The sequence below is a fragment of the Procambarus clarkii genome, chromosome 11 (genome assembly GCF_040958095.1).
Source record: "Procambarus clarkii isolate CNS0578487 chromosome 11, FALCON_Pclarkii_2.0, whole genome shotgun sequence".
Lineage (NCBI taxonomy): Eukaryota > Metazoa > Arthropoda > Malacostraca > Decapoda > Cambaridae > Procambarus > Procambarus clarkii.
Window position 1 is genome coordinate 31,479,781 of NC_091160.1, and position 18,108 is coordinate 31,497,888.

Consider the following 18,108-nt stretch of genomic DNA (forward strand, 5'->3'; position numbering starts at 1 on the left):
TACATAGCATTTGAACATCCAAATCCCCAGCGGACAAAATATAATGTAGTCAAAATCACAGTGGCTCGCAAGCCTTCATGCTGTCTAGAAATCCGAATGTTAAATATATCATTGTCAGCACCAGCATCCGACCGGTTGGTGATCTTAATCTTGCAATTGAATTGAATTTCGGGTAAGTTGCCCGAGATGCCTTACATGTATGGTAGAAGGAAAGCACACAAGGAAGGCCGCATTCTTACACCCATTGTTTCTTGCTTAAAAGCTCCACAAAAGAACTTAGCCTAGCGAACAATAGGCTAGCGAACACAATAAGAAGACACGAAGGTCTTCGTACTATTTCTCCGAGGCAAATATTATTTATTCTCAACATTTTAGTGAGAAAATTATGAACAAAGGCCCCACTGATAAAACTAAATTGGTTAGTTTTGATGTCACTGCGGCTTTCACTAATGGAACTTTACCTAAAATATTAGATTTAAGTGCACATAACGGGGGGTGAGAATAGCTTGAGCTGCCTCATCCCTTTGTGTGAATTTATAACTTAATAAACTTATTTATATTTGAATTCTAAGAGCACAAAAGTCGGTGCTTTTACTCCAGCTCCCCAGCGGTTTATTCTTAGAGTTTATTGGTTTACTGTGTAGAAGCCTCATGTTGAGTTTATTGATTTACTGTGTAGAAGCCTCATGTTGAGTTTATTGATTTACTGTGTAGAAGCCTCATGTTTTAGTTTTGATGGGGTGGTTCTCACGGAAAGGTTTGGGGTGGCTATGTCTTCTTCCCGTTCTCTTATTCTTGAACATTTATGGAGTTTTTTGAAACACAATCAGTACCTAGAGTAACACTTGGTGAACAAGGTCCCAGAGGAGCTTGGTTCAGATATGTTCAGTTATGTTGATGATGTTCATTATAGTTTAGGAAGACTTCGAATATCTAGATAGATGCTCAGAGGGTCTTAATAGCTCAGAGCGTTCTATAAAGTTTACTATGGAAAATAAAGTCAATAAGGAACTCCCTTTTTTGGATTACAATGTAGTTAGAAGTAACGATCAATTTTCATTCAGTACATTTCCGAAAAAAAGACATACGAACTCGCATTTTAATTTTTTCTCACGTCATTCTAATTCAGTTAAGCAGAGGGTGCTCACCAGTCTTTATCGAAGAGCTCAGGGAATTTGTGACTCGTCTTACCTATAGGAACAGAACATCAAAATTTATAAAAAGAGTTTTAGGATTTATGTTATCCCTTTTTTGGTTCATTGATAAAGCGCACAGCCAAGCTAAAGACAAACTTTGCATTACAAAGTAAAGATGCCTCTGGAATCATGAGACGAAGAAAGTTATGAAAATACCTAATAACCCTTTATTAATAAATTTACCCATAATGCTATTCATCTGAGGCAAAACAAAAATTTCAATTACCTCAATGCGATTAAGGAAAGGTTTCCAGGAATAAAGTAGGTAGATGGTAGCACTCAAGGAGGCGATTATATATTACCTTGTAGAGAGTGCGACAAAGTCTATGAGAGTTAATTAAGGTAGAAACTTGAGATCAGACTTGAACAACCTGAAAAAAGCACGCAGAATCATGGCTGGTAATAGTGCTGAAGGAAACCATAACTGGGAAAAGGATCACAATATTGATTTTAAGAAATGTGAAATAATCCATAAACATAATAATATTATAACTAGAAGGGAAGTAGAAGATGTTTTAGTCAATACTTTAAATCCTTTCATTGGCAACAAAAAACTTGACTTCCGAGGATAGTTTTACAAGGACAATAATCGTGAGTACATTAAAATGAGAGATGAACAGATGGAAAAGTCCAATAGAGCCAATAGCCGCTCTCCTTAATATATATAGAGGAGTTTAAGTTCAAGTATGTTTATTGAGACAAGAAAGAAATACATCTCATAGGGATAGGGTAGCTTAGGCTATTTCTGCCCCCCTATATAGAGGAGTTACGATGAACAGCATCCGAACGCATTCTCATTACGTACGCGTCCGGACGCATTAACAACACCTCCAGTTCTCAGAATCCCGGAACGACAGACTGGACAACTGATCTAAATTCCCTTAATTCCTTACAACCCCCCCCCCCCCCGAGGAACATGGCATGATATGGTAGAATATAATTTAGATTTTAGATTTAGATTTTTTACTCAGGTAAAGGTACATACATTGAAGATGAGTTACAAACATAATGTTGGATTTAAAGATAGAGGTAGTACACACAATACCTAAAGCCACCAGTACGCTCAGCGTTTCGGGCACGTGTCCTTATACAAGTGTTCGGTCACGTCAAGAAGGATAATCTTGAGGACAGGATCCTGGATAGGAACCGAATTAGTCGTTAAGATGAAAGTCTTGTCCCAACCAATACACAGAGGGTGACAACGGGCTCAGGAGAGTGTGAAAGACTTGGTGTAGTTCAAATATTTTACTAAACTTCAGGAATGTGTGCGTGTGTTATCCAATGTTATTATATGTGAGTGAAGACATGTCCATAACTTGACACGCACTATTCATATTGACGTGAGTGGTGAGTGAGAAGTTAGTGAGGGATGGGCAAATGTTGAGCGAGAGGTGAGTAAGAGTGGAGTGTGTGGCGAGTATGAGTTAAGTGTAGGGTGAGAGGTGAAGAAGAGATTAGTATGAGGTGAGAGGTGAGTCCTCTGTGAGGACTCACCTCACAGAGGACGATGTTGAGTAAGAAGTGAGTGAAAGGTAAGAGGTGAGTATAAGAAGTGAGTAAGAGGTGAATGAGAAGATACTCCAGGAAGTCATATAAGAGTGAAGCTCTCAGTTGCTTCCTCAGAGATGGTTGAGAGTAGTTACAGGATGAGAACTAAGCAGGTGGCGTCCCGTCCTCCCGACACTCTTGTCATACAACTCAACCTACCCCGCGGTGTTGGCCTCCACCGCCTTTTCACTTGACTTGTTCCAACCTTATTTTTCCCCCACAACTCTGCTTGCAAAACAGAACTTTTGTATGTGATTGTGGCACCTGGGTTTCCATTCTTGATGTTGCAGGATTAAAAAAAGACAAAAAATCCGCCTCGACAGTTTTATCGATTCACGTTACTATTTTGTATGCAGTGATCATGTTGCCTCTCTGCCTCCTGTTTTGTAGTCTTGGCATTCTTATAGCCTCCCGCCTCTCCTTGTAGCTCTTGACCTTCACTTAGTAGCGTGTCGTTGTGACATTTCCTCTTGGTTTACGGGCGTCACGTTAGCCTCGCGTGTTGCCTCAACAGTTTCATTTAAAACATCTCTATGTCCATATATTAAAAATGCGGCTCTGAAATTGGGTAGCGTGGCGGAGGCTCCTCTCTCACACTGCCTTTCATGTGGTCCTCTGGCCACAGCTTACTATCCAGAACCATTTTATATATAAATTGTAAGTTCAGTGCTCCTCCGCACTCCACCACGTGACGTTTGTTTACGTTTAGTTCCATCTGCCACGTGTTGCTGCGCTCACTTGTTTTGTCTGGGTCATTTTGGCGGGAAACACGCCCCTGACTCTCCCGCGCAATATGTCATCGTCTGCAAACATATTCATGTAACTGTGTTGCATGAGGGATCTGGTAGGTCGGTGGTCATGAGGGATCTGGTAGGTCGGTGGTCATGAGGGATCTGGTAGGTCGGTGGTCATGAGGGATCTGGTAGGTCGGTGGTCATGAGGGATCTGGTAGGTCGGTGGAATAGATGTCTTTGATGAGGTGTCATGCTGCACCGGGTCACTCACTCTCCCCTTCTCTCATCTCTCTTTTATTATTCTCCCCTTTTTTCCCTTTCCTCTATCTCTCCCCTCTCTCCCACCTTCCCCACCCTCTGCCCCAATCTTCCCTCTCTCACCTCTCCCCTTTCTCTTCCCCTCTCCACTTTTCTCTCCCTATCTATCCTTCCCTTTCACCAAAAATCTCCTCTATCTCTCATTCTTTTCTCCCTTATCCTCCCTCCCCCCCCCCTCTTCCCTCTTTTCTCTCTATCCGCTCTCAACACCCTCATCCACTGTCCCTCTCTTCCCCACTCTCCTCTTTTCCTCTATTCCTCCTTCTCTCCTATGACCCACTCTCTCTGCCGGCCAGTGACGTGAGGTCTAATTCCAGTCGCTTTTCCTCGTAACTCATACCTCTCAGTTCTGGTGGCATACCTCTGAACTTTATCTTTGCCTCCTGTTTGAATAGGTGAGGACTCCACGTTGGAGCCGCATACTCCAGGACTGGTCTGACATACGTGTGTGTGTGGTGGGTTGCGACGCTGGCGGCCCGTCCAGTGGCTGGACCGCAAGAGAACACGACACTATCGGATCCCTCGCGGCGAGCAGCGAAGAATCCGGTGTAGAGAGGAATATGAAGATCAACTTTCTACCTTGTGGTTGGCAGGTCTGGGAGATGTTCCACGGCATATATCACCTGTGTTGAGGGCTGACCTGACCCTAAGGTGAGGGTTGACCTGATCCTAAGGCGAGGGCTGACCTGACCCTAAGGCGAGGGTTGACCTGACCTTAAGGCGAGGGTTGACCTGACCCTAAGGTGAGGGTTGACCTGACCCTAAGGTGAGGACAGACCTGACCCTAAGGTGAGGGCTGACCTGACCCTAAGGCGAGGGCTGACCTGACCCTAAGGTGAGGGTTGACCTGACCCTAAGGTGAGGGTTGACCTGACCCTAAGGCAAGGGCTGACCTGACCCTAAGGCAAGGGCTGACCTGACCCTAAGGTGAGGGTTGACCTGACCCTAAGGTGAGGACAGACCTGACCCTAAGGTGAGGGCTGACCTGACCCTAAGGCGAGGGTTGACCTGACCCTAAGTTGAGGGCTGACCTGACTCTAAGGTGAGGGCAGACCTGACCCTAAGGCGAGGGCTGACCTGACCCTAAGGCGAGGGCTGACCTGACCCTCACATGAGGGCAGACCTGACCCTAAGGTGAGGGTTGACCTGACTCTAAGGCGAGGGCAGACCTGACCCTAAGGCAAAGGTTGACCTGACCCTAAGGCGAGGGCTGACCTGACCCTAAGGCAAGGGCAGACCTGACCCTAAGGCGAGGGCTGACCTGACCCTCAAACGAGGGCTGACATGACCCCTAATGTGAGGGCTGACCTGACCCTAAGGGGAGGGCTGACCTGACCCTAAGGCAAGGGTTGACCTGACCCTCAAACGAGGGCTGACATGACCCCTAATGTGAGGGCTGACCTGACCCTAAGGCGAGGGCTGACCTGACCCTAAGGCGAGGGCTGACCTGACCCTCAGACGAGGGTTGACCTGACTCTAAGGTGAGGGCTGACCTGACCCTCAGACGAGGGCTGACCTGACCCTAAGGCGAGGGCAGACCTGACCTTATGGCAAGGGCTAACCTGACCTTAAAGCGAGGGCAGACTTGACCCCCCAGACGAGGGCTGACCTGACCCTAAGTCGAGAGCAGACCTGACCCAAAGGCGAGGGCAGACCTGACCCTCAGACAAGGGCTGACCTGACCCTAAGGCGAGGGCTGACCTGACCCTCAGACGAGGGCTGAACTGACCCTAAGGTGAGGGCTGACCTGACCCTAAGGTGAGGGCTGACCTGACCCTAAGGTGAGGGCTGACCTGACCCTAAGGTGAGGGCTGACCTGACCCTAAGGTGAGGGCTGACCTGACCCTAAGGCGAGGGCTGACCTGACCCTAAGGCGTGGGCTGACCTGACCCTACAGAGGAGGATGACGTGTACCTATGGAAGGGCGAGACCTGAGCCTACACCAAGGAGGACCTGACACAACACACGAGGCAGACTGGGTCTCACAGACGGCTACAAAGTAGTTCAAAACACGACAGAGCCTTATAGAGCTAAGCCTGGCTGTTTGTCTGCATACAGTGTATGCTGGAGTGAAGAATCTGATGCTTGGATTTTAAGAACTGGGCTATTTATTGCTTTATTTTAAATATTGGGTTATTTTTATATTTTAAATTGTTGGGTATGATGTTAAAATAGATGGCGTACCCGGCGGTGTCCGGGTCTCTGGTCCCCCCTCCCCCCTCCCTTAACACCCAGTCTCCACCCCCCCTCTCTTGTATCTCTTCTCCTATTACACTTTCCACCTTTATCCTCCTTACCCTTTCTCTCTCTTTCTTTCTCTGGAAATTTAGTGTTATGAAGAAATTGGAAACGTAAAATCTATGGAAAACACATCTAGGATTTCAGACATCATAAAAATCGCGAGGTTAGGGCGTTACTGAGCATTGTACAGCTTAGTAAGCTGTTCACCTACAACTTTTTAGCAAATTTGTCGAGTTGTATATAACTGAGAAATATTAAAGTTTTTCTCAGTCTAGATTATAAATAATTTATTAAATATACTTTGATTCTTCTTTTTTCAAGACTGAATAAATTTCATTTTTTTTCAATGGATTTGTGGTATATTGCCAAACCGGCTTCGTGCTCTTGCTAGACAACCGTTCGCTTTAACCGGACTTTGTGGGCGTCATGTGGAAGTGTTCGTATCCCCGCTGCTCGGTTGTCTTCCCTTGAAGACTTGAGAGTTTTTTTTTTTTATTAGTACATGAGGTACATCTGCATTAGTGCAGCTGCCCTAGACTATATGAAGTGGAGTACAGTGTGTCAAAAAAAAAACTAACTAGGTGATGCTAAACAGTCCCCATCACACAGGATGGTTAGTCATACAGAGGCATATGATAAGCGGTCTGCACTGGCAGACTCCGGATGCATTTTGAGGATATCATCAACACAAGATTGAATAAGGTAGCAGTGGTAATACAAGTCCCCATCTCGCAGGATGGTTAGTCATACAGAGCCATGTGTTTAGTTGTCTGCGCTGGTAAATTTTGGGTACAATGTGGGGATATCTTCAAGAACACGAGAGTGAATAAAGTAATTGCAAAGCTCCAGGTACTTCATGCCGACTGGTCTGAAAGGTCTAGTAACTGGGCATTCAGTGATGTAGTGCGGGAGATCGTGCCGTAGTTCCTGCTCACAGAGTTTGCACCTGGAGTGCTCAGGATTGGGAGATCCGTCACTTGCAGCAACCTGCCACAGGTAATGGTAGCCACCTGCCATTGGTAACGGTAGCCACCTGCCACAGGTAACGGAAACCCAACCTGATCCTTGCAACCACTGTGTCGCACAGTCTAGTGGAAGTTTTGTGCTGCCCATAGATGTAGGTTTCAGATCTGAACAAATCATAGCTTTTTATACTAGTACTTTCAGGTCGTTGGGAGTCAGTAAGTTCTTTCCTATCAGACCTGAGTGTTTGGACCAATACAGTTTTGACAGCAGAGATGGGGATACCTAGACCTAATTCAATTTCATCCTTGTTACACGCTAATTTGGCTGCAATGTCTGTCTCATTATGATGGGTTATATTTATGTGTGAAGGTATCCATACAAAGGAGATTCGAGACCCTTTACTCTGTGCATCAATTAGGTCATTTATAATTGGTAGTATGAGGTTCTTGCTGTCGATCTTCCAGGAGAAGTTTTCGATTGCTTGAAGAGCAGACTTTGAGTCACAAAATATTATTCCTCCTCCAATGTTTGTTAATGTACTGGTAGCCAGGTGTGTACTGGTAGCCAGGTGTGTACTGGTAGCCAGGTGTAATGCTTGAGAGGTGCTCCTTACCTTGTTAATATTTAAGTCTACGGTGGGAGGAGCCTCCAGAACTCATGAGAGAGAATTACCAGTAAAAATGGGTATGTAGGTGGATGTCCAGTGGAAGTGGGCATGTAGGTGGATGTCCAGTGGAAGTGGGCATGTAGGTGGATGTCCAGTGGAAGTGGGCATGTAGGTGGATGTCCAGTGGAAGCGTAGCTCAGCAGTTCCTGCTGCTGGAAATGGAGCGAGAGGGGAAGAACTAGGTATAAACACGCCATCAACAGTGTTTTAAAGTATTACCTGACCATAGGACCAGGACGCCACATTGAGGAATTGCTGGTGTTGCAACCTCTCACCAATTAAGACAGGTCTATAGGTGATCCTGAGTCCTGATTGGTTACCAGACGGTGTCGCTGGGAAGGACAGACGCGCCTAAGAAGGATGCTGGTTTACCATCTTGGTTGCGAGTACATTCGAGTGCAGGGTGATGACGAGAGTGCGCCTCGCTCACACACCTCGATGTCCTCGACGGGCGTATGGTAGAAGAACTGAGGGGAGGCTTTTGGGGTCCACATCTGCGGTCTGCGGCTCCATGTTGTGTGTTGGCCAGCAGAACTGGAAGGAAGTCTGCGGTCTGGGCCTCCAGGAGTGGCGGCTGTGTACGAGTTTTGTCTGGACCTGAGACCGCCGCCCCTCAGGGCTCTGGGGTTCAAGTTGCCATACACTTACACCACCACATGAACCCCGAAACTTGTGGTGTAGAGAGGCGGCTCACACTCCGGCCCCTCGCTGGGCCCGTCACACTAATACACCTCCCCCATGACACATACACAACCCTCCTGCCCCCTGTGTAATACACCCCCCCCATGACACATACACAACCCTCTCTGATCCCCTGTGTAATACATCTCCCCCATGACACATACACAACCCTCCTGCCCCCTGTGTAATACACCCCCCCCCCATGACACATACACAACCCTCCTGCCCCCTGTGTAATACACCCCCCCCCCCATGACACATACACAACCCTCTCTGATCCCCTGTGTAATACATCTCCCCCATGACACATACACAACCCTCCTGCCCCCTGTGTAATACACCCCCCCCCCCATGACACATACACAACCCTCCTGCCCCCTGTGTAATACACCTCCCCCATGACACATACACAACCCTCCTGCCCCCTGTGTAATACACCCCCCCCCCATGACACATACACAACCCTCCTGCCCCCTGTGTAATACACCTCCCCCATGACACATACACAACCCTCCTGCCCCCTGTGTAATACACCTCCCCATGACACATACACAACCCTCCTGCCCCCTGTGTAATACACCTCCCCCATGACACATACACAACCCTCCTGCCCCCTGTGTAATACACCTCCCCCATGACACATACACAACCCTCCTGCCCCCTGTGTAATACACCTCCTCCATGACACATACACAACCCTCCTGCCCCCTGTGTAATACACCTCCTCCATGACACATACACAACCCTCCTGCCCCCTGTGTAATACACCTCCCCACATGACACATACACAACCCTCCTGCCCCCTGTGTAATACACCCCCCCATGATACATACACAACCCTCCTGCCCCCCTGTGTAATACACCCTGCCCCCCCCCTCCCCCCCCCCCCCGCCCCACCCCCTCCCCCCTGCCACACGCATTACTGTAATTGGAGACAACTGCTAGACGCGTTGCGTCCTGCATCGATCATATGCTTCACTGCCCTCACTCGCCTCCGAGTGTCTGCGGGGGCGAGCGTCAGCTCCCGGCCCCGCCTTGCGAACATTTTGTAGTGCAATGACTCTCATACAGTCAACATGTGGCCACACAGTCAACATGTGGCCCACACGGTCAACATGTGGCCCACACGGTCAACATGTGGCCCACACGGTCAACATGTGGCCCACACGGTCAACATGTGGCCCACACGGTCAACATGTGGCCCACACGGTCAACATGTGGCCCACACGGTCAACATGTGGCCCACACGGTCAACATGTGGCCCACACAGTCAACATGTGGCTCACATAGTCAACATGTGGCCCACACAGTCAACATGTGGCCCACACGGTCAACATGTGGCCCACACAGTCAACATGTGGCCCACACGGTCAACATGTGGCCCACACAGTCAACATGTGGCTCACATAGTCAACATGTGGCCCACACGGTCAACATGTGGCCCACACGGTCAACATGTGGCCCACACAGTCAACATGTGGCCCACACAGTCAACATGTGGCCCACACAGTCAACATGTGGCCACACAGTCAACATGTGGCCCACACAGTCAACATGTGGCCCACACGGTCAACATGTGGCCCACACGGTCAACATGTGGCCCACACGGTCAACATGTGGCCCACACGGTCAACATGTGGCCCACACGGTCAACATGTGGCCCACACGGTCAACATGTGGCCCACACGGTCAACATGTGGCCCACACGGTCAACATGTGGCCCACACGGTCAACATGTGGCCCACACGGTCAACATGTGGCCCACACAGTCAACATGTGGCCCACACAGTCAACATGTGGCCCACACAGTCAACATGTGGCCCACACAGTCAACATGTGGCCCACACAGTCAACATGTGGCCACATCCCTCACGGAGACCAACCCCACCAACCCACCTAACCCGCCGAGAGTCTCATACATAGTTAAGGTAGACACTTGTGAGGAGTTAGTGCTCGCTGAAGGTCCCGTCTGTGACGCAGGTCCCGTGTGTGACGCAGGTCCCGTGTGTGACGCAGGTCCCGTGTGTGACGCAAGTCCCGTGTGTGACGCAGGTCCCGTCTGTGACGCAGGTCCCGTCTGTGACGCAGGTCCCGTCTGTGACGCAGGTCCCGTCTGTGACGCAGGTCCCGTCTGTGACGCCGGTCCCGTCTGTGACGCAGGTCCCGTCTGTGACGCCGGTCCCGTCTGTGACGCAGGTCCCGTCTGTGACGCAGGTCCCGTCTGTGACGCAGGTCCCGTCTGTGACGCAGGTCCCGTCTGTGACGCAGGTCCCGTCTGTGACGCAGGTCCCGTCTGTGACGCCGGGTGACCATAACCTAAACAAACGCTACAGCCCGCCAAACACACGACGGAACTATAACGTTGCTACAACGTTCGAATACGTTCTAACACCTCCTATAACAAGATGTAACAACGTCTTAAAACGTCCTTAAAACGTTATAACATGTTGTAACAACGTTCTAAAACGTCATAAAAACGTTATAACATGTTGTAACAACGTTCTAAAACGTCACAAAAACGTTATAACATGTTGTAACAACATTCTAAAACATCACAAAAACGTTATAACATGTTGTAACAACGTTCTAAAACGTCATAAAAACGTTATAACATGTTGTAACAACGTTCTAAAACGTCATAAAAACGTTATAACATGTTGTAACAACGTTCTAAAACGTCACAAAAACGTTATAACAAGATGTAACAGCTTTATTACAAGTTGTAACAAGCCGAGAACATGGACAGTTACGGGTTGTGTGTGTGCGGGAACATTAGTTGGGTTGAGCTAGCGGATTTGGGTTTGAACACGGGGTAGAGCCAACTATAGGCACTGACCCTCAGCTGGGAGGAGCGGCGTCGGGGGCCCAAGGATACAAGCCCGACTCTGGCAGGCTCATCTAGGTGAGTGCAACTAGGTGGGCCCGTGATCAATGTATATATATAATTTAAAAAATCAAAATCTATCTTTAAAATTTTGCCAAAGCGGGTGGAGGAGGAGTGACCATGGTGAGGAACAGAAGAAGGCGGAACATTAAGTGAACCTTCAAGACGCAGATGAGTGACACACACACACCTTGAGCACTTATACATTAATGTAATGGTTTACGTGTAAACTTGAGATGTAGATTTATTGAGGGGTAATTCAGTACACAAGTTGTAAATGTAAATATTACAAGTAAATCGAAACAACGAAGTCAATTGTTCTCAAGGCACTCACGCCTTCAAGTACATCTCGGTGAGCACACGCTCATATAAGGCCTCATAAATAATATGTTCCTAAATTACTAATCCAATTCGTGCATACAAGCATAAGTGGGTCTTGGTGCTTGAGTAGGGGGGGGGGGAGGGGGGAGGGGGGGTATTGTAAAGGGGGTGTAGAGAATACAAACAAACATAGTATATATGCTTGCCCGTCCTCCAAGGGGCGACAAACCCACACACTGTAAGCCAAGCCCCCTAGTAATGGGAGACTTCAATCATGGTCATATTGACTGGGAAACAACAGACTCAAGAGGAAGATGAGCCACGGAGAACAAAGCTTGTAGAAGTGGTAGAGAGGAACATCCTCATACAACGTGTCAGGGAGGACACAAAGAGAAGGGGGGGGGGGGTGGTGACCAACCAGCTGTAGGTTAGACCTGTTCTTCACACAGAATGAGATGAACATTGAATACATTGTCCATGAAATGCCAATTGGTGCCAGCGACCACTGTGTTCTAGTCTTTCAATACATAGTGACAGTGACGAATGGAGAAAGATGTAAGCAAGAGGGAGAGTGAAAGACTAACATACAGGAAAAGGGAATAGCAGATCAGAGAATGCCTGAAGGAGATAGCATGGGGAAGAGAACTCAGAGGAACATCAACACAGAACAATGATGAACTACGTAATGAACAAACTCAAAAGAAACTGAATAAATATTGACACCACCACTAAGGGTTAAGGGAAGCTAGGCAAGCAATAGCCCCATAGTTCGACAGGCAGTGCCTGGACAACCCGTTCTCGCAAATTTAATAAGTCAATATTGACTTATTAGTTGCGTGCATAGTGACATACTAAACATAATAGTTTCCCTTGAAAAGCTTCATAGAAAACACCGACCGTACCTAACCTACTTAGTATGTTAAAATAAGCATCTTATTGCTTCGTAATTACAATTGTTACTTAACCTATCATAGGTATAGGTTAGGTAATAATTGTAATTACGAAGCAATAAGATGCTTATCTTAACATACTAAGAAGGTTAGGTAAGGTCGGTGTTTTCTATGAAGCTTTTCAAGGGAAACTATTATGTTAAGTATGTCACCTATGCACATATTTAATAAGTCAATATTGACTTATTAAATTTGCGAGAACGGGTTGGTCTGGAAGCCAAGAGAAGGAGCATAAGAGCATGGAAGGAATATAGGGAACACATAACAGAAGGAAAACACTGACGATAAGATGACAGGAATCAAACAAGAAAGATGAGGGTGGGCAGACTGCATATTCCTCGACTGTCAGAAAGCAGTCAATACTGTCCGCGCATGCGACTGCTATTCAAGTTAGAGGTGTATGAGGAAGAGTCCTAACAGCGCCACCACACAGTAGGAAAGGAGAGATAGACGAGATGATAAACATAGTTAGGGAAATCGACAATGTAGAAAAGGCAGCATCGTTCAACACAAGCAACAGCAGAAAGAGGGATCATAAATGTAAAAAGAGAAACAAATGAGTCACAGAGACGTCAGAACATATTCCGTGTTAGAACTGGTAAAAAAGGAACATGGTTGACGTAGAAGTTGTTGAGATAACTCGATTTAAAATTGCAAATGTAAATATGATAAAAGCGTGAGAAATGAGTCATTGCATTAATCTAAGAACGTTCAGAAGGCGGGGGCCAAGAGGCTAGCACGACCCTGTAAGCACACACAGACACTCCACCCCCCCCCACACACACCACACCAGGTGGCAGCTGGTGTTAGAGGAACAAGGTGTTACAAGGGAACATGTCGTGCAGACATGTTACACATAATGAGGATAATCGCTGTTGCACAGTAATGTCCAAGTTGCAACCTCCAGTCCAGTACTTAATGCTTGGCGCCCCACTCACTCTTCCGGCTCATTAACTGTTAACTGTTCCGTCCCGGCCTGTTGGGTGTGGGGGTTGTAGGGTGTGTGGGGGTTGTTGGGTGTGTGGGGGTTGTAGGGTGTGTGGGGGTTGTTGGGTGTGTGGGGGTTGTAGGGTGTGGGGGGGTTGTTGGGTGTGTGGGGGTTGTAGGGTGTGTGGGGGTTGTTGGGTGTGTGGGGGTTGTTGGGTGTGTGGGGGTTGTAGGGTGTGGGGGGGTTGTTGGGTGTGTGGGGGTTGTAGGGTGTGTGGGGGTTGTTGGGTGTGTGGGGGTTGTTGGGTGTGTGGGGGTTGTTGGGTGTGTGGGGGTTGTTGGGTGTGTGGGGGTTGTTGGGTGTGTGGGGGTTGTTGGGTGTGTGGGGGTTGTTGGGTGTGTGGGGGTTGTAGGGTGTGTGGGGGTTGTTGGGTGTGTGGGGGTTGTTGGGTGTGTGGGGTTGTTGGGTGTGTGGGGTTGTTGGGTGTGGGGGTTGTTGGGTGTGTGGGGGTTGTTGGGTGTGGGGGTTGTTGGGTGTGTGGGGTTGTTGGGTGTGGGGGGTTGTTGGGTGTGTGGGGTTGTTGGGTGTGTGGGGGTTGTTGGGTGTGTGGGGGTTGTTGGGTGTGGGGGTTGTTGGGTGTGTGGGGTTGTTGGGTGTGTGGGGTTGTTGGGTGTGTGGGGGTTGTTGGGTGTGTGGGGGTTGTTGGGTGTGTGGGGTTGTTGGGTGTGGGGGTTGTAGGGTGTGGGGTTCAGAGTGTTAGGTGTTTAAGTGTTTCGGAGAATGAGAGACAGGAGAAGGAGGACAGACAGAAGGAGGAGGTTGAGACAGAGGAGGGTGACCTCGCTACGTGCTAGAGTACAGTACACCTTGACCCAGATTCTTGAGTACCAGGGTCCTGTCAGGTGCCTGAAAGTGTGTTTGTTTGTGTACGTGTCAGCTGTCAGTGTACAATTACCTCTGAGTGCCACCAATAACAACATTTCTCATTATATACACGTGTCTACACCTGTGTACTACTTCAACTTACTTTAAATAAAACGTTTATATTATATTTTGAAACCATTTGATTTCTTCACGCCAACATGAATATTATCATCATTCTTAAAATTAGTATCTTTCTTTGCGCATAACTTTCTACAGTTAAAATGAAGTTTTGGAGTTCTTGGATGTTATAATTGCAAGTTTTTTTTTTGCAATGCAGATCTTGCCTTCACCTGCAAATTATTTTATATACTTTTGACGTATTTATTTTATTACTGAGAAATATCTTATAACATTTTCTGGTATAACCCATTGTTAGACACGATGCTTGAAGTGTGGAAGGGTCTGTCTTGGTCCTGGTGCCGTGATGACTCCATCAGTTCGCATGTGTCTGATGGTACGAACACTGTGAGTGTTGAGAACCTCCGATGGCACGAACACTGAGAGTGTTGTGTGCCTCCGATGGTACGAACACTGAGAGTGTTGTGTGCCTCCGATGGTACGAACACTGAGAGTATTGTGTGCCTCCGATGGTACGAACACTGAGAGTATTGTGTGCCTCCGATGGTACGAACACTGAGTGTGTTGTGTGCCTCCGATGGTACGAACACTGAGTGTGTTGTGTGCCTCCGATGGTACGAACACTGAGTGTGTTGTGTGCCTCCGATGGTACGAACACTGAGTGTGTTGTGTGCCTCCGATGGTACGAACACTGAGTGTGTTGTGTGCCTCCGATGGTACGAATACTGAGAGAGATGTGTGCCTCCGATGGTACGAACATTGAAGATGTTTCGTGTTTGGATGATATGAACACAGACATTGCTACACGTTTCGGGCAAAGGGAACATCATTTATGGCAATCTTATATTTCAACTGTTGTCCTTGAGGGAGGAAGCTCCTGGGAAGTTATTTGGAAAAAAGGGAGGAGGTGTGTAGTTTTAAACTTATTAATATAGCAGCCCGTTGTTTCAATATCTCACTCTGTAGAAAATGCAACTGTTTAGCCTTGCCAGAAGCTTACAAACTCAAGCAGCCTGACCTACACATGGAGGGCAGAAATAGCCTACGCTGCTCTATCATTTTGAGATATATTTTATTATCTCAATTAAGTTACCTGAACCTAATCGAGGCCGATGCATAGAAAACGTCAATATTACGGTGCTTTAATTGGTAACTATTACGGAGTGGTCGATTTCGTAATAAGTGAAACGTAATATGCGTGAGGAGAGAATTTTCCTTTGTTGAAGAGCGGTGGTGTACGACGCTGTGTGCTGCCAGCCGTCGTGCGCAGTGTACCGGTCAGGCTTGCTGGAGGCCTGAGAGGGGGCGCAGACCGCGCACCTCAGTTAAGGTTGTAGGTAATTAAACAGTCTCATCCAAGGGTTTATCTACCGTATCCTCATTGGAGGAGCTGAAGGGAGAGGATCACCTGACAATCTCAGTCATCCCAGGAGCCAGGGTACAGGTGCTTGTGCCCAGGTGTTGGACAAACACCTCCCTGAACACACCTGTAAGGAACGTCCCGAGACATGTGTTAGGCCTAAGACATGCCGAGCCTTACTGGAGTATGAGAACACAACCAGTGTTACCAGCTGCCAGCGTCGCTCGGCCTCTTAGTGGCTTGAATAGAATGTCAAAAATACCAATCTTATTTATCACTAACTCTTGTACCTACTTGTAAATAAAATTATTATTATTATTATTATTATTATTATTATTATTATTATTATTATTATTATTATTAATATTATCATTATCTGGTAATATCGTGACGTCAGAAGGTCTGCCGTTGTGGGAGTTTAGTGACGTCATAAATATCACCTCTGGGAATTCGTGTGACGTCATGAGCGAGCTGACACTGGTATGTCGCACTGACGTGTTGCTGTGTTGCTCCCTCAGTGTCGGGGAACACTGAGTGTCGGGGAACACTGAGCCCCGGGGAACACTGAGCCCCAGGAACACTGAGCGCCAGGTAAGCACTGAGCCCCAGGGCAGCACTGAGCGCCAGGAACCACTCACAACCAAACAAGGCAGTATAACCACCTCCCCACAACCACAATAACAACAACTTTCCCCTAAGTGACCGCTGTAATAGGTGCTCCGGGGCAGCGTATGTAATCTTCCATCATTCCCGCCCGGGATAACGACCAGCCGCGCTCCTTGTCATTAGGGAAAACGTCTTGGCGTTAACGACCTTCGTTGGGAGGGTAGTTAGCAGTCGTTAACTATAGTTAATGATTCTTGAAGGCTTATTGGTGGTTGTTTGTCCTGGGACGGTGATTGTGTGTCCTAGGACAGTGGGTGTGTGTCCTGGGACGGTGGTTGTGTGTCCTGGGACGGTGGTTGTGTGTCCTGGGACGGTGGTTGTGTGTCCTGGGACGGTGGTTGTGTGTCCTGGGACGGTGGTTGTGTGTCCTGGGACGGTGGTTGTGTGTCCTGGGACGGTGGTTGTGTGTCCTGGGACGGTGGTTGTGTGTCCTGGGACGGTGGTTGTGTGTGTCCTGGGACGGTGATTGTGTGTGTCCTGGGACGGTGGTTGTGTGTCCTGGGACGGTGGTTGTGTGTCCTGGGACGGTGGTTGTGTGTCCTGGGACGGTGGTTGTGTGTCCTGGGACGGTGGTTGTGTGTCCTGGGACGGTGGTTGTGTCCTGGGACGGTGGTTGTGTGTCCTGGGACGGTGGTTGTGTGTCCTGGGACGGTGGTTGTGTGTCCTGGGACGGTGGTTGTGTGTCCAGGGACGGTGGTTGTGTGTCCTGGGACGGTGGTTGTGTGTCCTGGGACGGTGGTTGTGTGTCCTAGGACAGTGGGTGTGTGTCCTGGGACGGTGGTTGTGTGTCCTGGGACGGTGGTTGTGTGTCCTGGGACGGTGGTTGTGTGTCCTGGGACGGTGGTTGTGTGTCCTGGGACGGTGGTTGTGTGTCCTGGGACGGTGGTTGTGTGTGTCCTGGGACGGTGATTGTGTGTGTCCTGGGACGGTGGTTGTGTGTCCTGGGACGGTGGTTGTGTGTCCTGGGACGGTGGTTGTGTGTCCTGGGACGGTGGTTGTGTGTCCTGGGACGGTGGTTGTGTGTCCTGGGACGGTGGTTGTGTGTCCTGGGACGGTGGTTGTGTGTCCTGGGACGGTGATTGTGTGTGTCCTGGGACGGTGGTTGTGTGTCCTGGGACGGTGGTTGTGTGTCCTGGGACGGTGGATGTGTGTCCTGGGACGGTGATTGTGTGTGCCCTGGGACGGTGGTTGTGTGTCCTGGGACGGTGGTTGTGTGTCCTGGGACGGTGGTTGTGTGTCCTGGGACGGTGATTCTGTGTGTCCTGGGACGGTGGTTGTGTGTCCTGTGACGGTGGTTGTTTGTCCTGGGACGGTGGTTGTGTGTCCTGGGACGGTGGTTGTGTGTCCTGGGACGGTGGTTGTGTGTCCTGGGACGGTGATTGTGTGTGTCCTGGGACGGTGGTTGTGTGTCCTGGGACGGTGGTTGTGTGTCCTGGGACGGTGGTTGTGTGTCCTGGGACAGTGGTTGTGTGTCCTGGGACGGTGGTTGTGTGTCCTGGGACGGTGGTTGTGTGTGTCCTGGGACGGTGGTTGTGTGTCCTGGGACGGTTATTGTGTGTGTCCTGGGACGGTGGTTGTGTGTCCTGGGACGGTGGTTGTGTGTCCTGGGACGGTGATTGTTTGTCCTGGGACGGTGGTTGTGTGTC

General features: G+C 48.6%; 1 protein-coding gene across 1 annotated transcript in view; it reads left to right on the forward strand.

The window, feature by feature from the left end:
- Positions 1-18,108, forward strand: part of LOC123758373 (protein white) — a 127,987-nt gene that overhangs the window by 910 nt on the left and 108,969 nt on the right. The gene's annotated exons all lie outside the window — the stretch shown is intronic.